Here is a 25,545-nt window from a genome sequence, read left to right as displayed (position 1 = left end):
TGTCTTTATCTGAATCAAGTTCTGATTTGAGTTAATAGACTTCTTAGAGAGCTCTGCACAATATTTCTATCTCCCTCTGCCTGTTTCCTCTCCCTGCTCCTTCTCCTCCTTTCCACAGAGTATATTGGGCTATGTCACTTTTAGGCAGTCCCTCTTGTCAGAGCAAGACAGATTGAGCTGCTTTTTTTTTTTTTAAATGGATGACAGGTTTAGGGGGCAGAAGGGAGAGGAAGAAATAGCTGATAAGTAGGGAAAGAGGCTGATTTCTCGGGTAAGATTATCTGCCAATAATCTACCAATTTTGGGTCCCCTATGTGTTGGCTGCCGCACTTCTCAGACTACCCAATGGCACTGAGCTCACGGACACTCCTGCTCTCGGATTGCCCAGTGCTGCGTGGTCTGCCGCTATGGACGATACGTCACAGATTTGAAGCATGCTGTAACCAACTTGTTTAATCACCTAAATAGCAGTAAAAGAATGTCTGCTGGTATGAGTACATTTGGATACGTCCCTATTTCTAAGAGCCTGTATTATCACAGTGGAATAGTCGCTCTCCAGTAAAGCCTCCATTGCACACATCATCTGCTGACTACATTGTCTGGTTCCTGTCCAGAAACTAAGAATATAAATCAGGGGCTGAACATTCTACAGATGCTCTTGTTTAATGGATATGGATGTTCCCTGGATAAAGCGGGTTTCAGATGGCCATAATTTGGCTGCATTTTACTACCTGTATTATGGCTACAACATGTCGATGTCTCATGGTTCTACATAACACAACTAGACTTACAGCTCGGATTAACCCCCTCCTGTAAGAAATATATTTTGTTTTTATTTAATTATACTTTTATTTCTCCCTTTACTCCAAGAGCCATAACGTTTCCATCCACACAGCAATGTGAAGGTTTGTTTTTTTTATGGAAGGAGATGTAGTTTTGAATGATACCATTTACTTTACAATATAAAATACTAAAAAACCCAGAAAATAAATCCACATGGTGAAAAAAAAAAGTGTGGTAAAAATGACCAGGCTACATAATTCTTTAGGTCAGTACATTGGGGCAATACCAAACTTTTGTAGTTTCTTTTATTTTTGTAAATTTTTCTTGTATAAAAAATGTAGAACTTTGGAAAAAAATATTTGGTGTGTAAAAATTTTTTTTTCACATTAATTGAGCTACAGTATATAAATGATTGCACTTTGTTATGGCGTACTTTTCATTGTTACTATTTTGATACACTTTTACTATTTTTTATGAAGGAAGTGAGGTCTTTGGAAGTCTCTGGAAGCTGGCAATTCAGTTTTTTTTAGCTGCATCCTTTTCCTTATCTTTTAGATTTTGATTAATCTGACTTTGTCGGATTTGGCCAGGGGTGTTGGTAGAGTCAGAAAAGATCAGGGGCCCAGGCCCTGAGACATGACACGGCGGTCAAAATACAGCTGCCAGTCCAAGCACTGCGGTCCCTGGGGATCTGCCTGGAGGCCGGATAAAAGGTCATCGAGGGCCGTAAACGGTCCATGAGCCTGAGGTCCCCCACCCCTGATGTACAACGACACAACCAAACCAAAGTGCAAAGTAATGTGCAACATGTTGGAAAAAAGTGCATTGCTTGGAAACTGTTGTCCACATAATTGTGCATTGTGTTGGCAAAAATCAGAATCATAATAAAAGTAACATTGCAGTCAGACTATGTCCCCACCTGTATGTGGAAATTCCATGCGACTGTTCTGTTTTTCAAATCTAACATGATTAATGTCTAAAATGAATCTATTGCATAAATGACACAAATGGAAGCAGAAGGACCCCACTGGTTTTTATGGGGGTGTCTGGGTTTCATTATGTGTCAGTTTTACAATGGAAGAAATAAGGTTCTGTATGATGCTGTTCCCGAATCCGTGAACATAGAGGGACCCACATGCTTCCCATTAATGGGGTCCTGCTGCTTTTCTTATGAAATTCTCAATAATTCTAATGTGTCACATGACCCTCTTCCCATTGAAAAAAATAAATTTGGATCCAAAATGGCCGACTTCAAAATGGCCGCCATGGTCACCACCCATCTGGAAAAGTTTTCCCCCTCCCACTAATGTGCCACAAACAAGAAGTTGATATCACCAACCATTCCCGTTTAATTTAGGTGTATCCATATAAATGGCCCACCCTGTACTATACTTGTAGCTGATTTTTATACCAATTCATTACACTGGTCCTTATATGTTACACTCTAAACTTGCATGGAGCAGATCACAAATACTGAGCTCAGCAGAAAAAAAAAAAATCAGGTCTTAAATAGAATTTCCAGATAAAATAAAAATTCTTCATGAATATTGTTGCTAAAAAAGATACTAAAAAATAATTTTTTTCTGAGAAAAGCTGAATAAAACACAGATCTCTCCAAACTGTAATGGTAATAAAGGGTTTTAGCCATCATGGACAGAAACTTATACAAATAAGAAAAAATTAGTAGAACTTATACCAGGTGCCGCACGAATATACATTAGGAGATTTTATGATATTAGTATTAAATGCTTCATATGTTTCTCTGCCTCATAATATTGCATCAAAGGCGCCGTTACATAGTTTAACGTTTAAATTAGTCTCATTTAGTTTCATTAGTATTTTACTTAAATTGAATAGAGCTCCATGTTATATGAGGTGACATCATTAGGGTTAGATATTGAAATGATTATCCAGCCAGACCCCTTCATACACAGAACTGATAACATGGAAACCTTTTCGAACATGTGGACATGAGTGGAGCTGCTGGGTCCCAGGAGCGTCAGTGAAGCAGGGACAATAAAGGAGCTGTCACGATTCCACCCCTCAGTGTGTTTGGGATGCAATTACTGATGGCTCAGTTGTCCAATCTGGTACAGGTGAGTGCTGAAGCTGTCAGTACTTTGACAGCTCAGTGTCCAGTCTGGTGGAGGGGCGTGCTGAGCTGTCGGTGTTTTTATTGACAGCTTGGCCGTCCAATCTGAGACTGGGAGGTGCTGCCTGTCTCCAGGTGTTCATTGTCCCAGGTGATTGCCCAGCTACTTAACTGGGCTGTTAGTCCCAGACCACTGCCAGATGTACTGTACATTCAGCTTTTGTGTGGTTTGTCTCTCTGTGCCTTGCGTTCTGTTTGTAGATCTTTTATTGCCTGACCATGGTCCTCGTTCTGACCATCCGTCTGTTTAACCCCTTTGTTCTGATCCGCTATGTTCCTAGTATTTTGACCTCGGACTGTTACCTGACTACGCCTTTGTCTCTTTCCTCTGTTTATGACGTACCCTCCTGGTTTTTGACCTCGGACTCCTTGACTATCCTGACTCACGGCTTGTCCATGAGAAGTGACTGAGCATCACAGGAACTTTGTTACTACAAGTTTTGTAGTGAGATATATGTAATTACACAAACGGACAATCTGTGTAGTGACCGATAGTAAAAAAAAAAAGGTATTCCCTGATTCCTTTATTCTTTAAATCACACTTCTTAGAAGATGATAAACCGTGTTCACACCATGTTATGAAATCACCTAACAAAAAGAGGACTAGATACACATCTGCTGTTTCCAAATTCTAGGTCTGGTTCATGTGGCCTAGACTTAAAATTAACCTAGCACAGAATGACCGTTAAATGTGCATCTCATAGACGTGTGCAATAGATTTCCCATCATCCAAGTAGCAATTTGACCAACACAAAGAAAGATTAGTCAGAGGCTAGATCACTCAGCAGCAAGGAGGGGACCGTTTGTCCATGCCACAGTGCATTATTATGCTCGAACAATACCCAATACAACTTCTGTCCTTTAACAACTCGTCCTACACAGGGGAAGTAGAGGACGACCACAGCCCATTACAACACTCATCCTCATCATAGTAGAAAATATAGCATCTTGTGTGGCGCTCATGGGAATAACACTGTATCACTTTATTTGAAAAAGTTAGACTTGTTGCAGACAAAAAGGGACTCAAAAATTGTGCCCAGCTTTTCTATCTCCAGTAAAATGTTGTCGCTGATTTGGACGTGGAAGGAATTTGTAAGGACTTCCTCATGATGAGTGTTTGACATTAGGTTTCCTTCAACACCATGAAAGGGTTTTCCAACCTCACACATTTATGGCATATTGATTCCAAAAGCCATGTCTGATTGGCAATGGTCAGCACTGCCTGGATGCTCGGGGAAGATTTCCTAAATTTTTTGTATCTTCCTTGATAAAGGGGCGTACGCCAACCAAAAAATTTAATAAAGCTACACAAAAAGAGTCTAAAGATGGTTCAAATTTTTCACGATACATAAAACACTTTCATAATTGGTGCATGTAGTCTAATTCTAAGCCGAGTCTAAATTTAACACAGTGGAAATATATCTCGATTATTTTTCTGAGACAGGTCCACATCACTGCCTCTGCAGGAAAGCAGCTACCTGTCTAAGAGCAATATACTCAGGTCACTTTGGAGAAGATTTACTAATGTGAGTGTTCCTCGACCTTGGAGGAAAATGCGTCAAATGCACTATTATGTGTTTAAAGTATTGTTTACACCTATTTAAAAAAAACGAGGCTTCATAGGAGGAGGGTGGAAGTGGATGAGGGTAAGGCTTAGACAGAAAAGGAGATGCACCAATGCAATAAACAAAAATTGGCCCAAAATGTAACCAAAAGGTGGTGCCAAATTTGTTATTCAGCAGAAGCCACTGGAGCAGATTCTAAGATTGTCTAGTCTTTGCTGCATACAAAATAGACATATTTAGTAATTCTGTCCCTCTCTTTTTATGACACCCTACCTTGTATTAGAGTATGTACGCTGAGCAAATTAAATTTCTGACTGGTTGCATTTAATCTACTTAAATTTACAGATGAGTTTTCTTCTCATACATTCAAAGTTACTTTAAAAAAGAAAATCCTTTGTCATTATGAGTAGTCCAACACTAAATGTTATATAGCATAAACTTAGCGTTGGGACCCATTGAAGGGATTGTTTACCTTTTGGGGCAATTTTTTCTATTGAAATACATAATTTTTGCAATTTGGTTTTATTAAAATTTTTGCTCTGCTTTTTCCTTCTAAAGCCTTTGTGTTGCTATTTGCCATCTAATGCTGGTTGCAGAATGAGTTATCTGAGAATCTGTCAGTCAGTTCACCAAGGACAGTCTGATGGAGCGTTTGTAATTATTTTTTTGGGCTTGCTCGAGAGTTATGCAAAGTTTTATTGGATAGCACTCAGCTCAATGTTATACTATGAGGTAGTGAGAAAATGCTATTTGGCATCAGAAAAAAATTGCAGCATGATGCGGTGAGTGGCTCCAAAATTTGGATCACACGCAGCCATTCAAGTCTACGGGTGTGTGTGAAACATCAGACTGCACTCAGATGTGATCCGAGTGCAATCTGACTCAGACAATGGAGAAAATGGAGACATTAAGTTCTCCGTCTTCTCTGCACCTGTGATAGCATTCTTGCATGTGAGAGAATTGGTTCATACTAAGGTGACACTCTTATCAAACTCTGACACAATTTGAGCCGAGTGTCATTAGCATAATCGTCACGATGCTCTCACATGAGAAAATCTACGGCCATCGGACTGCAGCCTTTTTCTGCTCTTCTGTCCTTTAAATTAAGACCACAGGCCACAAGTTGAAAGTGTAGAAAAACAAAGGTCGTAAAGTCAAAATTATGCAATTTTTTAATGAAACACAATTGCAAAAATGTTTTTTAGACCCAAATACATGTATTTAAGAAAAAAACTTCCCCGATGATGGACAACCCCTTTAATTCATGGTATGTGCAATATGCTATAAGGGAAAGCCTATCCCATTCCTTAATTTGACCCAATTACCTCTGCCCACTCTTTTAGATCTCAATCACTTCATTCACCAATATCTCTCGCACTCCTTCCTGCCTAATGCAGTTCATGTCAGTGACTGGATCATGCAGCTTTAGATTTCTTCTCCAATTTTGTATGAAACACAATTGGACCACTGGGCAAACGATGTGCTTTTGCTCTTGTGTCACCACTATCCTTGCATATTGCAGGCTCCTCACTTCTCTAGTATAAATTGCTACCTACTTGCCTTTGTAACCCTGTTGTGTCTGATTTTATTTGAAAATGTATGTAAGAGAGTTGAAAATAGCCGTCATCCTCTTACAAAATTCAAAGACTTATATCACATGGTCCCGGAGCGGACACAGACAGAAGAGGGCCCCTGTGCAAGAACAATATATGGGCCCTTTGCAGCTCATGAGCTCATCATAATGTACATTTCCATCTGATTTGGAGGTGGTAGTGGCCTCCTTACCTCTTGGGTCCCTGTGCAGCTGCACAGGTTGCACCAGTGGTATTTTTTCCCCCTGACATGGTCCCTACTGTTATGGTCTTAACTGTCCAGGATGTTCATATGCTATTTAGCTCCTATGGGTTACCGTTTACCTTTGTGTAGTAGAAATGCCACGTGGTTACTTAAAGGAACACTGGGCCCAGGAATTATTACATTAAACAAGAAATATAGTTCCATGCCTGTTTTACAGTCTGCAGAACTTTTGGTATGGTCCTGAAACGGTCAGTTGTGCAGATATCCTACTGAAAGTTAAGGGCTTTATCGCTAGTTGATCAGTTCCATTTTTGGATGATGGCTGGATGAATCCACTGCAGAAAAGGCAAAACAGCAAGGGTTTTACTGTTGTATTACAGTCACACACTGGCCATAGAGGAGTAGGGGGGACATAGTTGAGCTGAGAAGCAGAGAAGAATGTGTGATGAGTGTCGTCAGTTTTGGGTTTGCATAGCGGTTATAGAGTAAAGTGTACTAGTGTGGCAGGTGACATGGTTGGATCAGAGAGCAATGCAGGATTGGCAATACCATGTGCTCCCACGCTCCTCTAGCTTCTGAGCAGCAGAAAATCTGAGACTTTTACAACAGGTCAGACCTCCAGATGAAGCAGATAGGGTGCCAGCCAAGAAGGCTTAAGTAAAGTTATCAACATTTAATTAGTCAGCAGCGGGGGTGAGTGGCCCTCGTCAATTGGTGTGGCACTTAAGGACTTAGAATGGGGCCACAGTGGTGCATGAGGAACTCCATTTTGAGCGGCAGTTGGATGCAGAGTAATCCAGGAGAAAGAGAGCAGCCCATATGCATAAGTGAGTACCACCATTACAGAAAAGGAGAGTGTTGAAAGAGTGCCACTTAAGAAGGGAGCAGAAGGGGCTTATTCCACTGAGTAAAGAGGGCCTAAAAGCTGACGCCTGTATGTAAAGAGGAGTGCCACACCGGAGATAGCCAGGAGACTAGTGCTGAGCTTGAGGAACTGTGAAGTGGCAACTGTGTGAGGAAGTGATAAGGTTACCATGAGACTAGAACTGTGAGCATGGCTGCCCTACTGAAAAACTAACATACAGTCAGCGAAACCATCAAGCTCACGGCGTCGTGTGAGACTGTGTAACCATCAAGCTTCTCTTACCATTCCTGTAATGATAGTTATTGAACTGACAATTGTGTGGAACTACTTCCTTCCACCATCCCTAGATGGGGTCCACTGAATATGCTACACCAAACAATCCAACCCCTTTATATACCCAGTGAATTGTAAAAGGCTGCAGATATGATGGTGCTAAATAAATAAAAATTATCACAAATATTAACAGTTAGTGGTGGCTGAATGTACAGTAAATTTGGGTGTCAAAACCTAAAAATTACCTTATTCAAATAGCAATAATCCCCTTGAATGAGTTTACATCTGAGCCTACATGGCAAAAGACAATGCACGTTGTAGAGTGCACCATCTTGTTGGCATATAATTTTGGCCAACATTTCTGTATTTGGCAGTAAATGTCTACGCTCAACTCCTCAAACTGTATCTGCCTCCTCAGGATACAGATAAACTTAGCTACTACAGCAATTTAGGCCAGCAGTCTACCAGACACTGTGAGAGGGCCCCTCCCCAGTGCACAGGCGGATGTGATGACGTACTTGTATCGGTACGACCTATGCAAATGTCCAGTACTGGGATCCCATAGGCTGCAGTCCTAAAATGTCATAAAGACCTGAAATGAAAGACTAAGCATCTCCATTTGTTGTGGAAGCTGGGCTAAGTGAATATTAGTTTCATTATTATTTTGGGTCACTACCAGTCGAGTCATGCGTGTGTGTCTATAATGGTGGTGGAAAAGTGTAAGGTTGTTTGAAAAACCATATAAAACCCTAAAACAAAATGAAACATCATAAAATAAATGGAGCATTCTATGTGGGAAGATGAGGGAGCTTGGTAAATCGGTAGATGTTCTGTTTTTATAAAGGAAAACCCACAGTGTCATTCCTTCTTGAGCGAGGAAAAATGTGTCCTGAGAATCTATCTTCACTTTTAAGGCATAAAACTGCTAAACATGCTAATCCATGGAGATGCAAGATGGTTAATGTCCTTGAATTGAGTCTACAATTGCAAGAGAAGGGTAGGCCGGGCTGCGGATCTGCGTTGGAGAATTCTGCATGGGTTTCCTGCCGTGCTGAAGTGTCTCACAGCTCAACTGATTAATGAAACTGTTAATGCTGAGCTCCTGATTCATCTCGTACATGCGTGTGAAGGAAGGAACCTTGGCTCCTTCTCACATGGTTGATGTTGCATCCTATACAACCTCTCACCCTTCAGGCTTTACTGTAGATATTATTCTTGCCCGGAGTAAAAGGCCTAAAAAAAATATATTAATCCAAAAGGTCACATCTTTTAATAGATGTAATCTGGTTACCATATGACTATAGCTGGAAGGTTGTTCTCAAGTACAGTAAAAGCAGTTTTTTAAGCCGTCTCAGTCCACCAGCTCTTGAAGGGCACCATATCGGGAAGCCATGTATGTCCATGTGTTGTATAACCTGTAACCTTCCCAAGATTGCCAGCCAACACAAGGCCAAGTAAGCCGCTCAGCACCAATACAACAATTACCTTTTCATCTGCAGGAGGAAGCGTTGTGGACTCGCTTCAATGAATGTTAATTTGACGAGCAAGCTCTTGGAATAATTATTTGTATCTCAACACCCAGTTACCAAGGATCATTTCACCTCAAGATCAACTGCCTGCGATTTAGCAAAGTGACGGCTCTACTCCAACACCAGAGAAGAACAAAAGGAGCCGAGAAGATGAGCTGCGGCATCCAGAAAGAAAATACATAGAAAGCCCAGACCTTGTTGTCAATCCGCTCTCTCTCTCTTTGTGGCAGTGTTTATGGCTGTCAGATCTTGCTCGCTGCTTAGATCTGTCTGGCTGCTTTTTGGCCTGTAAAACTGCTGAGGTTGAACTGGAGATTGCTGCCCTTGATATATTACTCCTGCAGTACCAGTTTGTTAATTTAATTGCTCAATTACTATGCATTTTGCAGTTTAAAGGCAACCGATCCATACAAATTAAACACAGAGTATATTTTTTGATGGCGATTCTAAAGTTCGTTATAGTGAATTTGTAAGTTAATTATGTTTCAGCTACTAAGATGCTCAGTTCAGAATACTAAACCATTCTATTTAATGGAAAACTCCGGTCAACAGTGTACGGCTCACCTACAGGATCCCAATGCTGGGAAGATATAAAAAAAATGTAAAAATTGCAGAATAAGGCTAGTTTCCCAATTCGTTTCTTCCTTCTATGCTTTATCCATCAGGAGAAGTTCTGAAAACAGAATTTAGATGGGAGCTCAACGAAACCATTGAGTAAAATGAGGCAAATGGAGTTCAAAGTCTACAACTTTGGGCAATATGGTGGCTCAGTGGTTAGCACTGTTGCTTTACAGCACTGGGGTGTTGGGTACAAATCCCACCATGGATATCATCTGCAAGGAGTTTGTATGTTCTCCCCGTGTTTGTGTGGGTTTTCTTTGGTTTCCTCATAAACAACTATGATGCACTGAAAGGGAATATACGTTGTGAGCCCCAATGGGGACAGTGATGATGGTGTCTGTAAAGCGCTGCTGAATATGATGGCTGTAACATACCTGGTGGCGTTCTTGCATAGTGCTCCATCCCCCACTATGCAAGATCGCAAACTTGATCACCAGTCCAGTCTGCTAGCCTGGCTTCCCTCCATGCTGTCTGCTTGCCTCTGTTCTGGCTGCTTAAGGGCGGCGCCCGATCACTTCCTGCTTCTTGTAGCTGTTGCAGGCACACCCCTTGTGCGTCCTCAGCCTATTGCTGTCGGTCACTGGATATTTAAACCAGCTTCACCTGGAAGCTGGTGCCTGAGCAACGTGTTCATTCAGTGTGCTCCTTCACTCTGACTGTGCCAGGTCCTATTCTGTGTTTTCTTGCCTGCCTGTCTGCCTTCCTGGAGGCTGCATTTCCAGGCCTGTCTGAACACACTCCTAGCCTGTTCGTCCCGCCCGCATGCCCAGACTCGCACCTGTATCTTGCTACAGTAACAGTTCCTGTCTGAACTGTCTCCTAACCTGCTTCCTGTTTTTCTCTATGTCCGTACCTTCCCTTTTTCTGCAGAGTCTGAACCTGCACCTAACTCCTACTCGTTGTCGCTGTACTTCCGTTTGTGAGTTTAGAGTCCACTCGCTACTTCATTGCAAGTATCTTGTGTGTATCTGGTTCTGCCTTTCCCTTCCAGTCTGTTCCGTGTGAACAGAGCCCTGTCCCCTCTGCTCTGCCTTGCTCGCCGCTCCGGCGGTTTCTGCCCGCTCTGCCTTGTTCGCCGCTCCGGCGGTTTCTGCCCGCTCTGCCTTGTTCACCGCTCCAGCGGTTTCTGCCCGCTCTACCTTGTTCACCGCTCCGGCGGTTCTTGCCTGCTCTGCCTTGCACACCGCTCCGGCGGTTCTTGCCTGCTCTGCCTTGCTCACCGCTCCGGCGGTTCTTGCCTGCTCTGCCTTGCTCACCGCTCCGGCGGTTTCTGCCTGCTCTGCCTTTGCTCACCGCTCCAGGCGGTCTCGCTCTGCTCTGCTTTGCTCACCGCTCCAGGCGGTTTCGCTCTGCTCTGCCTTTGCTCACCGCTCCAGGCGGTCTCGCTCTGCTCTGCCTTTGCTCACCGCTCCAGGCGGTCTCGCTCTGCTCTGCCTTAGCTCACCGCTCCAGGCGGTCTCACACTGGTTTGCTCTTGCTCACCACTCCAGGCGGTCTCACCCTGCTTTGCTGTTGCTCACTGCTCCAGGCGGTCTCGCTCTGCTCTGCCTTAGCTCACCGCTCCAGGCGGTCTCGCCCTGCTTTGCTCTTTCTCACCACTCCAGGCGGTCTCACCCTGCTTTGCTCTTGCTCACCGCTCCTGGCGGTCTCACGCTGCTTTCCTCTTGCTCACCGCTCCGGCAGTCTCGCCCTGCTTTGCTCACCGCTCGTGGCGGTCTCACCCTGCTTTGCTCTTGCTCACCGCTCTGGCGGTCTCGCCCTGCTCTGCTCTTGCTCACCGCTCCGGCGGTCTCGCTCTGCTCTGCTTGTCTACCGCATCTGCGGTTCTGTTCCTGAGCCCCAGTCTGTATTGGACCTTATCCCGTCTGTGCTCCAACCTGCTAGTGCCTCCCTGTCTGCACTCCTGCCGTGCTTGCCTGTACCCCCGACCTGCATACCAGTCGTGCTTATCAGTACCCGCCTGCCTGCATACCAGTTGTGCCTGCCTATAACCACCAGTCAGTGTGCCAGCCGAACCTGCCTGTTCCTGTATTCCCCGGTGTGGGTCAACAGCCGTGTCCGGGGTCTGACCTGGAGTAGCACCTGGTCCCTCTGCCCGGTTCCTCCCTGGTGCACAGGCGTCGTATGCCGTAGTGCGACCTTGGTCGGATCGAGCAGATACTTAGTTACGCCCCTCCTGGCACTCTCCGGTTCATGGTCCAGTGGGATCACTAAACACGCACACGCCAGTCAGTCCGGGCGTGTGCATAACAATGGCGCTATATAAGTAAGCATAATAATACAACTTTGGACTTCCAATTGACTTTTTTTCGGTGGTGTCCGTCTTTTATGCTGGACATAACGTAGTATGCTACTTTAATTTGTCTGGCATAAAAGGCCAACACTGCCAGAAACAATGGTAAAGTTGCAGTGAAACTAATCTAAATATGTGAGAACATAATGTTGTTTATAAGATTGGTGAAATGGTGCCTCACTGGACCCATGCATATTCCCTTCACTGCACAGCACCACCCAAAACAACAGGTCATTTACAATGATGTCCCATCTACTAGAAAGTGATTATGGGGCCAAGTAATTTTGAAAGTGGATATTTAGCTTACTGTGAGGTCATTGGTAGACAAAAGTTTGATCTGGGAAAAACCTATTAACACTTCTTTATTTCAATGTTAGCTATCTTTTGGGACTATTTACTTTAAGCACTATTAACATCACATAGAGTAAATACCAGAAGACACTTAAAATTGCATTGAAAGATGAACAGAACTTCCAGAGGGGCTAAGATGGAAAGAAGATGACTAGTGGACTTAACATAAGAGGGAACTGAATATCTGTCACTGGAATTCTGGTCTAGATAAAGAGGTGGTTTACTTAAAGGTTAAAGGGAATCTGTCAGTTGTATAAACCATCTTAAGCCGTCTATATAGGTATAATCAGGTCATAGAAAGTTGAATAAAATGATACCTTGACATCTGCGATCCGATATTTTATTTCAGAAAAATTCACATTTTTTTAATATCTAAATGAGCCGTTAAGATCTATGGGCTGGACATAGATCTCCATGAGAATCTGCCTCCAGAGTTTATTATAAATAAAAGGGGTGTTATCACTGTGAGACATGTAATGACTAACAGTCTGTTCTCCTGATCATTTAAAACAAGCTCTCAGGGAGATCTGTGTCTGGCCGATTGATCTTAACAGCTCATTTACATATTTAAAAAAATACGACGTTCTTGGGAATAAGACATCGGATTGCAGCTATAAAGGTGTCATTTTATTCAATTTTCTATGATCTGCATGCCTATATAGATGGCTTAAGAGGGTCCATCTACCTGTTTAGATTTATTGGGCTTTTTAAAACCTATTTTCTCACTACAGTTTTAGTTTCTTAGTTTACTACCTGTGTATTTAAGGGTTAACTACATTGCACTAAAATCCTGAGGTGTAGATTTACTCACAAGGGGTTAATTAAGGGGAAGGGGTCATAATTAAGGGTTTATAAGGGGCAGCTGGTTGGACATCAAGTCCTTTGGAAGTGCATTGAGGTGAAGGGTACATTGCTGGAAAAGGAAGAAAAAAAAAAAAAAAAAAAAACTCTTTAAATCTCTTAGTTTGTGAGTGTGAACGAGCTGCGTGTGTCCGGAGCGTAAGTGCGAACGAAAGTAAGTGTGTGACTTGTTTTTCAGTGACTTTGGATTCAGGGAGTTTGGAAGGGAGGACTTAGGACTGAATTGCTGACTGTATTTCATTCTTTCTTTACTTTACTTTTTGCTTAATTAATCCACCTGACCTACTTATCTGATTCCCCCGTCCATACTTGATACTTAACTGATCCCCCGCCGATATCTAATTGATACACTTGCACATCCCTAATTGATCCCCGTCCATACACCTATATATAAATAATTGTGTTTTGTACTTGTATATATATACTGACTGTATCCCCATATTTAGAATGACGTCCATTTTGGCCGGAGCCGTGCAGTGTACATCTTGCGCAATGTATGCATTCCGTGAGCAACCGCTCGAGGATCCATACTGCTGCGAGAGATGTGAGCATATCGTGCACTTGGAAGCCCAAATTCTGGATCTAAGTGCTCAGATAGCGGTACTGAGGAGCATCGACAACATGGAAAGGAGTTTGCTGCTCACCGAGCAGACACTCAATGGGTCAATACTGGGGGTGGAGCATAGAGGGGAAGTGCAGGCTGAACAGGCAGGGAGCTGGATAACAGTTAGGAGGGATAGAGGGAAGAAGTATAGGAAGGCTGGTTCAGAACCGGCATTATTGGAGCACGACAGATCCTCTGACCGCCGGGGGAGTGTATGCTCCAGTAATGAGGGGGAGGGGGGAAGTGTAGGGCAGGCAAGACAGGTTCTGGTAGTGGGTGACTCTATTATTAGGGGGACAGACAGGGCAATCTGTCACAAAGACCGGGATCACCGAACGGTGTGCTGCCCTCCCTGGCGCTCGAGTCCGGCACATCGCGGATCGGGTTGACAGGTTACTGGGTGGGGCTGGCGAAGACCCAGCGGTCATGGTCCACATCGGCACCAATGAAAAAGTGAGTGGTAGATGGAGGGTCCTTAAAAATGATTTCAGGGACCTAGGTAGGAAGCTTAGGGCAAGAACCTCCAAGGTAGTTTTCTCAGAAATACTACCAATCCCGCGAGCCACACAGGAGCGCCAACGGGAAGTTAGGGAGGTGAATAAGTGGCTAAAGAGTTGGTGCAAGGCAGAAGGGTTTGGGTTCATGGAGAACTGGGCCGACTTCGCGGTCGGCTACAGGCTCTACCGTAGGGACGGGCTGCACCTCAATGGGGAGGGTGCAGCGGTGCTGGGGAAGAAGATGGCTAATAGGTTGGAGGAGTTTTTAAACTAGAGACGGGGGGGGGAAACCAAGGAAATAGGAGGGATGTGAGGCAAGCAAGGGGGAAGGGTAGAAGTGAATATAATGAGGGTGGAGAGGGGGGTGGGGATAGTACAGTTAGATTGTTAGAGAAGAATAGGATGCTAAATAACCCCAAAGTTTTATCTTGCATGCTGACCAATGCAAGAAGCCTGACCAATAAGGCGGATGAGCTGCAGGCGCTTATATTGGAGGAGAGGTATGACATCGTAGGTATAACAGAGACTTGGCTAGACGATAGCTACGACTGGGTGGTAAATTTATTAGATTATAGTTTATTTAGAAGGGACCGGAAACAGGGGAAAGGCGGAGGAGTCTGCTTATATGTAAAGTCATGTCTAAAACCCAGACTAAAGGAAGATATAGGAGAGGGAGAAGAGGGGGTCGAGTCCATGTGGGTAGAGATAGAGGGAACTAAAAATAATAATAAAATATTACTGGGGGTCTGCTATAAGCCACCAAATATAACAGAGGAGAATGAGAATCTGCTATTAGGACAAATAGACAAAGTAGCAAAACATAATGAAGTGATTGTAATGGGGGATTTCAACTACCCGGATATTGACTGGGAAACAGAAACCTGTAGATCTCAGAAAGGAAAAAGGTTCTTGACAAATATTAAGGATAATTATCTCTCCCAACTAGTGCAGGAACCAACGAGAGGGAAGGCCGTGTTGGACTTAATATTGACTAATAGGCCTGATAGAATAACTGAGGTACAGATAGGGGGGCACCTAGGTAATAGCGACCATAATATTATCGACTTCAAAATGCCCTTCAGTAGGGTTATCAATAAGGGAACAACAAAAACATTAAACTTTAGGAGGGCGAAGTTTGATCAGCTGAAAAAAGCCTTCAACTTATTGACTGGGACAAAGTTCTTAATCAAAGGAATACGAATAGTAAATGGGAAACCTTCAAAAGAATTCTGAATACTCAGTGCGAGAGGTATATACCGTATGGGAATAAAAGGGCCAGAAATAAGAGGAAACCAATATGGTTGAACAAGAACGTAAAAGGAGCGTTAAATAGCAAAAAAGAGGCATTCAAGAGATTAAAACAGGAAAACAGTAAGGAGGCACTAATGTGTTACAAGGAAAAACGAGAACCTGTAAAAAACAAATAAAAATAGCGAAGGAGGAAACAGAGAGACGTATTGCTAGGGAAAGTAGATCAAATCCCAAACTGTTCTTTACGTATATAAATAGTAAAAGGATTAAATCGGATAATATTGGACCGATAAAAAGTGAGGAAGGCAAAATCATAGAGAAAGATGAGGATAAAGCTAATCTATTAAATAATTTTTTTTCGACAACTTTCACAAAGGAAATCGAACTAACAGGAGAAATGAGAAGTGACAAGCTTAATCCTCCACTAAGTATGACTAATCTAACCCAAGCTGGGGTACAGAAACGCCTCAGTAACATTAAAATAAACAAATCACCAGGACCTGATGGCATACACCCACGGGTACTAAGGGAACTAAGTAATGTGATAGACAGACCGTTATATCTTATATTTAAGGACTCTGTTGAGACTGGGTCTGTGCCACTTGATTGGCGACAGGCGAATGTAGTGCCAATATTCAAAAAGGAAGCGAAAAGTGACGCCGGAAACTATCGGCCGGTGAGTCTGACGTCCGTTGTGGGCAAAATTTTTGAAAGCTTCATTAAAGAGGTAATTACGGAGCATCTTGATGCTAATAATCTTTTAATCCCGAACCAACATGGATTCATGAGGAATCGCTCCTGCCAAACAAACCTGATTGACTTCTACGAGGAGGTTAGCTCTCGAGTAGATCAGGGGGAACCAGTGGATGTCGTGTATCTCGACTTCTCAAAAGCGTTCGATAGCGTGCCACATAATAGGTTGGTATACAAAATGAGAATGATGGGGCTGGGGGAAAATGTCTGCAAGTGGGTAGCTAACTGGCTAAAGGATAGAAGGCAGAGGGTGGTTATAAATGGAATATACTCAGATTGGGTAAGCGTCACTAGTGGGGTACCACAGGGGTCTGTACTAGGCCCAATGTTATTTAATATCTTTATTAACGACATAGTCAACGGGATAAATAGTAAAATATCAATATTTGCAGATGACACAAAGTTATGTAAAACAATTAATACAAAAGAGGACAGTGCAGACCTACAGAGGGATTTGGATAAGCTGGGTAGGTGGAGCATTAAATGGCAAATGAGGTTTAACGAGGAGAAATGTAAGGTCATACATATGGGAAGGAAAAATGGAAGTCACCAGTACTCACTGAATGGGAAATCATTGGGGAATTCAGAGATGGAGAAGGACTTGGGCATCTTGATTGATAGCAAACTAAATTGGAGTGCCCAAAGTCAGGCCGCTGCTGTAAGGGCAAACAGGGTAATGGGATGTATCAGAAGAGGTATAGCTGCAAAGGATGAGAACATTGTTCTTCCACTGTACAAAGCACTGGTCAGACCACACTTGGAATACTGTGCTCAGTTATGGGCCCCAATATATAGAAAGGATATAAATGAGCTTGAAAAGGTACAAAGGAGGGCAACAAAATTAATAAAGGGAATGGAGGGACTGCAATACCCAGAGAGGTTGGCAAAACTAGGACTATTCAGCCTGGAAAAGAGAAGGTTGAGGGGGGACATAATAAATGTGTACAAATATGTTAGGGGACAGTATAGAGACCTTGCCCGGGATTTGTTCAAAAGGAGGGATATTACGGTAACAAGAGGGCACTCACTAAGACTGGAAGAGAAAAGGTTTCAGCACCAGCATAGGAAGGGGTTCTTTACGGTAAGAGCAGTGAGAATATGGAATTCACTGAGTGAGGAGACGGTAATGTCGGATTCACTACACCAGTTCAAGCGGGGACTGGATGCATTTCTAGATACCAGGCAGATTTCAGCGTATACTTAAAAATAGAATAAAATAGTAGGTTGATACAGGGATTTATTCTGACTGCTGGTTTCAGAGTCGGGAGGGAATTTTTCCTCAGGTGAAGATTGGCCAAATCATTTGGGGTTTTTGCCCTCCTCTGGATCAACTTTAGCAATTACAGAACTAACAGGTCGAACTTGATGGACGCAAGTCTTTATTCGGCTTTACAAACTATGTTACTATGTTACAGATTTATTCTCTGTAAAGGGAATCTGTCAGCAGTTTTTTGCTATGTAATCTGAGAGCAGCATAATGTAGCAGCACAGACCCTGATTACACTGATGTGTCATCTACTAGGCTGTGTTTTGCTGTTTCAATGCAATCAGTGTCTTATCAGCAGGTGATTATCACTACATGACAAGCTGCCCTCATGTCTCCTAGTCCAACCTCTCCCCCAGCACTGATTAGCAGCTCTGTGTTACTATACATTGTACACAGAAGTCTTCGGTGTGGTCGGGGTTATACAGAGCTCAACAACTGAGCTCTGCTAGATCTGTAGCAGAGAAAACTGTAACTTTGTCATAACTGCTGCACCCAGTAAACTAAGTGATACATTGCTGGAATCAGGGTCTCTGTCCCTACTTCATGCTGCTGTCGGATTACATAGTAAAAACTGCTGACATATTCCCTGTAGTGCTCAACATTACAAATACTTAAAATTTCTAAATTCTTGTAAAAGCAAGCAAGTGTGCTAATTACACAGCTCATCATGAGCACAATTTCTTCATGCCATTTCTATAGTGTGTGGTTGCCTTGCAGATGGCCTAAAGAAGCCCCAACATTGCTGCTACTTTACTTAGGTTCTTTAGCCAAAGTTTTGGGAATCATCACTGGTGACTATAACTAAAATCTAAACAATGAAATTGGGATCTGTTGAGATTTCAGTATCATATAGATTTGTTTTAAGCAAATTGTAATGAATAAATTAATCCTATGGATATTTACATCTATATTGCCTAGAAACCCCTACATCATACAAATTGTTTGTTGATTTAATTATTTTAAATCAATGAATTACTCCACAAGTTAATTTATAATAACTAAGACTTAGGGGCCGAATAATCAAGACTGGCACAGTACACATTCGCGCTACGCCGGTCTTGATGGAATAGAAGAGGTGCTGAGTTAAGAGGCGCATGCCACATAATTAATTCTGCGCTCCTTCTGAGTGGTGTTCACCTCGCTGAGCAGTGCCAGAAATTCATCTCCGGTTAGGGACTAGACTAGCATTTCTAGAATAAAAAACACAGCAACCTTTTTTGAATTGGATGTTCTGTCGTGCCCTCACTCCTCCCAAGATTCGACGATTTTGGCGGAGCTGATCCAAAGTGGAGTAAAAACGCCAAAAGTTGCAGATTTTTTGCGTAACTCCTCATTGCGCAAAGAAATTGTGACTGTTCAAAGATTCTATGCACTTTTTCAAAGACTGACCGTCAATTTCAAACAGAAAACAGATGTGAACAGGTGCAAGCTAAGAGTAACTATCTCCGTATATAACTAACAAATTAAAGCTGCACTCTGCAACGCTATAGCAAATATGAAATATATAAAATTGGAATTGCATTACTGGTCTAGAAAATAGAAGATCGCCTTTTCATGGCTGTTGGGCACACATGAATTGGCCAGTTTATGCACTAAGTATCTTCATTTTATCTATTTTCTAGAGCAGTAATGCAATTCCAATTTCATATATTTCAGGTTTGCATACTATAGCGTTACAGAGTGCAGCTTTAATTTGTTAGTTATATACCAAAGTTTAGTAACAGACACATTCTTAATTCCTGAAGTCGTAAGATTCCCGGGAGGTGTCTTCTGCTTGACCTTAGAGAATGATTTTGCAATCTCATGATTTTAGCTATACCACTATTAAAACCTCATCCTGTTCTGCAGAAGTGAGGAATTTCCTCTGTTTGACCCAAACTCCACCTACACTGACCACTAATAAGAATGGGTCTAGGACCAAGAAGATGGTGAAATTAGTGGTCTACAACAATGGCAAATTCATAGAACACAGCAAAATGTGAATGATGAGAACATAGCTTTTTATTATCATTATTGAAGTTTCTAAGACAAACAATAGACATGAAATAAAGCATTTCACACCATATTAACAAAGAGAGTGATTAATTCACCAGATGTTATAATAAACAATAGGTTAGTGCTGATCCAGCAACATCTGTTCAAAAAGAGACCCCAGACAGTTTGGTCTCGCCAGGGGATGGAGGCGCACCTGTTTTGCTAAAGGAACCTTATTGGTAATCTTTATTTTACATTTTCTAAATTGATGCACATTAGACTCTGAGCTGAGACTACCTACGGTATATTACAATTGTGCTCCTTCTATATTTTTTTTAAAACAAAGTGTAAAGGGTAACTGGTATTCTTCAATTCCAGTATATACCTTAGTGGTATAGAACATTTTCCCTAAAATAAAAAGCCCCCCAAAACTGGTAAATCCAGATATAGATCTCTTGTCTAAGGCCACGGCCCCACTATCAGTATTTGGTCAGTATTTTTTCTCTGGAGTGGGAGCCAAAACGAGGAGTGGGTAATAAATGAAGAATTGGTGACTTGTTTCTATTATACCTTTTCTCTGATTGTTCCTCACCTGGTTTTGGCTCCCAATCCTGATAAAAAATACTGACCAAATACTGATAGTGGGGTCGTGGCCTAAATGTGAAAACCACTACTGAAGGGGTTTTCATGGCAAAAAAACAAACAAAAAAACTCTGGCTGTCCCAATAATGACACCGCAAAACTCATTGTACTGTACTTTTATTTCACCTGTTCAGCTCCACTTCAGCCGTACTTGAGGGCTGTCATTGTTTGCACTTTTAAGACTATATTTCCCAAGAGGCAGTGCTCCCTGGTTTCATACAATCCCTGCCTCCCTGCTCGCCCACTCTACCTACAAAGCACCATTCTGAGACTCCTACACAGTCTCAAGATGGATAAATACCAACCCACACTGTTTCTGCCTCCTAACACCCCTACTATGCATTGTCTTGAGACTTTTCTTCAGTCAATAATGTTGCAAATAATAATTTTTCTGGTGCAATGGAATTTAAGAGTAAGATATAAACTGCTAAAATTTTATTTTGACTGGATGCTGGAGTTTCTTCCTTTCCTACTGGAACTCACTGCACACTTTTAATCAGTGAATATACAGTATACATGTGCCCGCGAAGAAGGAGTTAAATAAAGGGATGGACATGTTTCTTCTTCTTCTTCTTCAATAAGGATCGGTTCCCAGCTCAACAGATGTTGTTAGAGAACTAACAGTGAGAAATATTGTTACTGGTGTACGACATGATTAGTCGTTAGGTCCTTGTCAGGAGGAGTCACCAATACTCCTCTCTGTTGTTTCACAAACATTCTCTGTCCTGTTTTCCTTATAGTCTCCCTAAGTAAATTACTGTGACACAGTTTTCTCATGTTAGATGTCTCACAGACTGAGTAATTCTTGTGAGAACAACATATTGTTTAACTAACAGCTGAAATTTGCTAGAGGAAATATGTTTTTGCAAGAATGCGTCATCCATGAAAACACAACACTACAAGAAGGTCATCAAAAGCAAAATCATAATATAACCGTTAGCTCAGAAGCTCTTCAATCTGTACAATCATTTATTATTTTTTTATTAAAGAAGATCAGTGAACACATTTCACAATATAAAAAAGATCTTTTAGACTTGATGAGGTTGGTGTTCTTACTTTGAAAATTCATGTCAGAATGGTTGTCTAATCCTGAAAAATCAGAATGAATAAAATGCTTGCTAATTTTAAAATTAGGCAGGGAAAATTCCAAGAAGGATTATACAGCCATTTTGATATGGATTTTTCAACATAAGTATACTAGTCTCATCAGGTGTAATGTTTGCAGTTTATATTGTATATCTGCTGACAGAGCCATTTTAATAATAATTTTGGATTGTTCACACTGGAGTCACAATTTTAGAGGTAGCATTGCCTAACTAAGCCCTAGGCTCAGGACAGTTTCACGTAGATGTGTAGCACTGTGTTTTCCAGTGGTTTCTACATTTTTTGTTGGCTAAAACTCTGTGGACAGTATTTGCTGTGAGTCCATAAGAAGTTATATAAATAACTACATACATAACTTACTACAAACAATTCCGCTACTATGTCCAGCTAAAATACAAAAACAGAGGCAAAAGTTGCAGACTTTTATAGTATTCAATGGCAATGTCACGCTAGGTATGGGGAGAACCCAGCGTATACGATGGGAAAAGGGAAGGGAGCCCTACAACTAGGGAAAGGGAGAGTGCAGACCCCTACAAAGATCTGAGGACAAACCCTAACCCTTGCTAAATAGGTTCTGCACCTATCGCCGAGCAGGAAACCTGGCCCTAGCTGACCCTAATGCTGGGCGCTAGGAAGGGAGCGGGAGGGGTGAGCGCTAAGTCAGCCCCACTACAACTAAAGTACACACAGGGGAAACAAACAGGGGAATACAATTAGCTCCAAGATGACACCGGAGAAAGCACGGCAAAAATTCACGAAGGAACTCCAAGGTAATTCTAGTCGACTACTAGAGTCCCAGGCCTGAATAGGAATAACACGCTATCACCAGCAACCCTCTGAGGGTCTGAGTGTATTTAATGACACAGGAAGGAAGTGCTGATTAACAGCAGAAAGGTGAGGATAACTCAGGGTCCTAAAGAGAAAGGTATAATCCCCAAGCAAGGTGAGGATCACCGCTGGGTCCTAAAGAGAGAGGAATAATAAAAAGCTCAGGGAGATGTTTGTAAGGCCAATCGCAGCGACCTTCTACAGCCGGCCACCGTTTGACTGTCTGTCAATCCTACAGGCTAACATGGTTAGTACTCTTGGGTAGATCTAATACTATACAACACATCAAAATAGCATCATGTAAATAATAACATCATGGTATATCGTGAAGATCATTAGACAATGAAAAAAAAATATCTTCTAGCCACATGGCTTAGAATATAAAGCTCATCCAGTACTGTCTCCAGGGAAAGACCTCCAATTGCAGACAGCTATTTCGAGGCTCTTACCCCTCATCAGTGCAAGGTAGGAGACTAGTTGGCTGGGTGAAAGACCTTTGATAGAAGTTCCAGGTAGTAAAGTTTCTTATAAAGAAGAGCACAAAAAGGCGTAAGGAAATAGGTCATGCAATGGCCTAGATGTCTCCCTACTCCATTTCACATTGCTCTTAAAGTGGATCTGTCATTTGCTAAAACAAAGTGCGTTAAATACTTTGTACATGTCCCTAAACTCCCCTGATTCTGCCACTCTTTTATGTTCTAGGCTACGTCACCCCTTTCAAAGATATTCACATTTGTTTATTTTGGAGAGCAGTATGGGAAATCTCTGCTTTTCCATCTAACTGGGCGTATCTTCAGAGTCTTCTCTGGGGGTGTGCGCTTTCATCCCTCCCACCTTACCTCCCTCACAGACACTGCCAATCACAACTTGGCAGCTGATCCAGCAGTGTCAGATGCTGCGGAGCTGTGATTGTCAGTATCTGGGAGGCAGGGAAAGAAGAAGATAGGTTGAGAGGGAAGAAGGAAGGAAGGTAGGAAGGAAGGGATGAAAGTGCATGCTCCCAGAGAAGATTTCACAAAATCTGCTCCAAAGTAACAAATGTGAATATCTCTGGAATGGAGTGACACAGCACAAAACTAAAAAGAGCTCAGGGATTTTTCCAAGGTATTTAACTCAATTTTTTGAGCAAGTGACAGATCCTCTTTAAGGGACAAATTTACTCCTGGGACCTCCTTGAAGCCTGAAAAAGGTTGCCCATGTGAGTTTTGATGTTTCCTGTGACTTGGTAACTTATATCTTGAATTTCTGCTTTCAATAACACATATACTGACAAGCAGGTGACTTCTATAGGCTATGAAGTGTCTGTGTGATGGATTTGTAGAACACACGCAGGGTATATGTAAAATATACCCTGTCTTGGAAAGCCCTATCATGCACATCCATGTGCACTAAAGAATCAATTCTTCTTTTTTCTTACAAAAGATAGCAGTGCAGACATTTTTTATCATAATTTAATCGCTATGTCTTGTCTGAGCTCGCTAATGACCCGATACTTGTAATATAAATGATTTATGATTGCCCTATAAATAGAGCTTTTGATTCAAGATAGATATTTGTAATGCTAATGGCAGTCTCCATTTTAGACAAACACTTGTAATGTTTATGTCCAGCCTCTAATCACGTCAATGCAAGTCCAGCTTTTATTGTGCCACACTTCTGTATAGCTTGATTCTAGACCACCCAAACCAAAGTATCAAAATCTTACTAACATTGTGTCCAGAAATAGTAGCCAGGTGGCACGTAGATGTTTAGTACCCAAGCTTAATTTTCATTAGCATATTCACTTTCAGCGACTGTCAGATGGCGGCACAAGGGGGAACAGGGTTTGGCAGCAGTATTAGGGTATGTGCACACGATGCAGAAATGAAGCAGAAAATTTCTGCATCATTTCTGCATCTCCCTGGCAGAAAAAACGCATGCAGATTGTGCATGCGTTTTTCCTGCAGAATACATGCGGATTCACATGGGTTTCCGCATGCAGATTGACAAGCGCTTTCCAGGCGATTAGCATCACTTGGAAAGTGCTTGACAACTAGGTCACACTATAGCATGGATTTATACAGTGTGAACCGAGAGAGTGTATATACTTACCTCCGATGGCCCCCGGTGTCCCGCTCAATCTGTTCTCCCTCGCCGGCAACTTTGAATTGAAAGACCTGCCGACGTCAGCGTCACGTGACCCGTCACATGACTCTGACGTCACCGCAGGTCCTACAACTCACTGCAAGTGCCGGGAACCAAGCGGGAGCGCTGTGCGGGCCGACAGATGGTAAGAATACATTTATTTTTTATTTTATTCTTCTTTTACAGCTTTTTTAATGGTACCTGGGTGTGGATGAGACTCTCCTCTCCTCCACACCCGGGTACCATCCGCACATTAGAACGCACCAATTACGCAAGTACAAATGCTGTCTTGCGGAATTGGCGCGTTCTAATGCAAGTCAATGGCGGCGAAATCGCCGCGTTTCCGCAAAATTAATTGACATGCTGCGGATTATGCTGCGGAAAAATCCGCATCATGGGCACAGCACATGCGGATTTCCATTGGGGAACATTGCTTCCCTTCTACCATGCGTTTTTCATGCGTTTCCGCGGCGTTTACGCAACTGCAAAAACGCCGCGGAAACGCATGAAATACGCATCGTGTGAACACAGCCTTAGCCGCGGAAACGCATGAAAAACGCATGGTAGAAGGGAAGCAATGTTCCCCAATGGAAATCCGCATGTGCTGTGCCCATGATGCGGATTTTTCCGCAGCGTTAACGCTGCGGTCAAAAATCCGCAGCATGTCAATTAATTTTGCGGAAACGCGGCGATTTCGCCGCCATTGACTTGCATTAGAACGCGCCAATTCCGCAAGACAGCATTTGTACTTGCGTAATTGGTGCGTTCTAATGTGCGGATGGTACCCGGGTGTGGAGGAGAGGAGAGTCTCATCCACACCCAGGTATCATTAAAAAAGCTGTAAAAAGAAGAATAAAATAAAAAATAAATGTATTCTTACCTTCTGTCGGCCCGCGCAGCGCTCCCGCTTGGTTCCCGGCACTTGCAGTGAGTTGTAGGACCTGCGGTGACGTCAGAGTCATGTGACGGGTCACGTGACGCTGACGTCGGCAGGTCTTTCAATTCAAAGTTGCCGGCAGCCGGGAGAACGGAGTGAGCAGGACAGCGCGGGCCATCGGAGGTAAGTATATACACTCTCTCGGTTCACACTGTATAAATCCATGCTGTTTGCTGTTTGCATGGATTTATATAGTGTGACCTAGTTATCAAGCACTTTCCAGGTGATGCTAACATCGCCTGGAAAGCGCTTGTCAATCTGCATGCGGAAATGCATGTGAATCTGCATGTGGATCCGCATGTATTCTGCAGGAAAAACGCATGCACAATCTGCATGCGTTTTTTCTGCCAGGGAGATGCAGAAATGATGCAGAAATTTTCTGCTTCATTTCTGCATCGTGTGCACATACCCTTATTGTCAGCAATAACTATATTAAAGATGGTGACTGGGGTTGTGCAGCCATATGAGGTGTGC

At 42.6% G+C, this 25,545-nt stretch overlaps 1 protein-coding gene across 2 annotated transcripts in view; it reads right to left on the bottom strand.

The window, feature by feature from the left end:
* Positions 1-25,545, bottom strand: part of LOC141259040 (glypican-5-like) — a 323,430-nt gene that overhangs the window by 67,266 nt on the left and 230,619 nt on the right. The gene's annotated exons all lie outside the window — the stretch shown is intronic.

The sequence above is a fragment of the Phyllobates terribilis genome, unplaced genomic scaffold (assembly GCF_046119375.1).
Source record: "Phyllobates terribilis strain yellow unplaced genomic scaffold, ASM4611937v1 Scaffold_3__8_contigs__length_932513732, whole genome shotgun sequence".
Classification (NCBI taxonomy): Eukaryota; Metazoa; Chordata; class Amphibia; order Anura; family Dendrobatidae; genus Phyllobates; species Phyllobates terribilis.
This window is presented reverse-complemented; position numbering and strand designations above follow the sequence as displayed.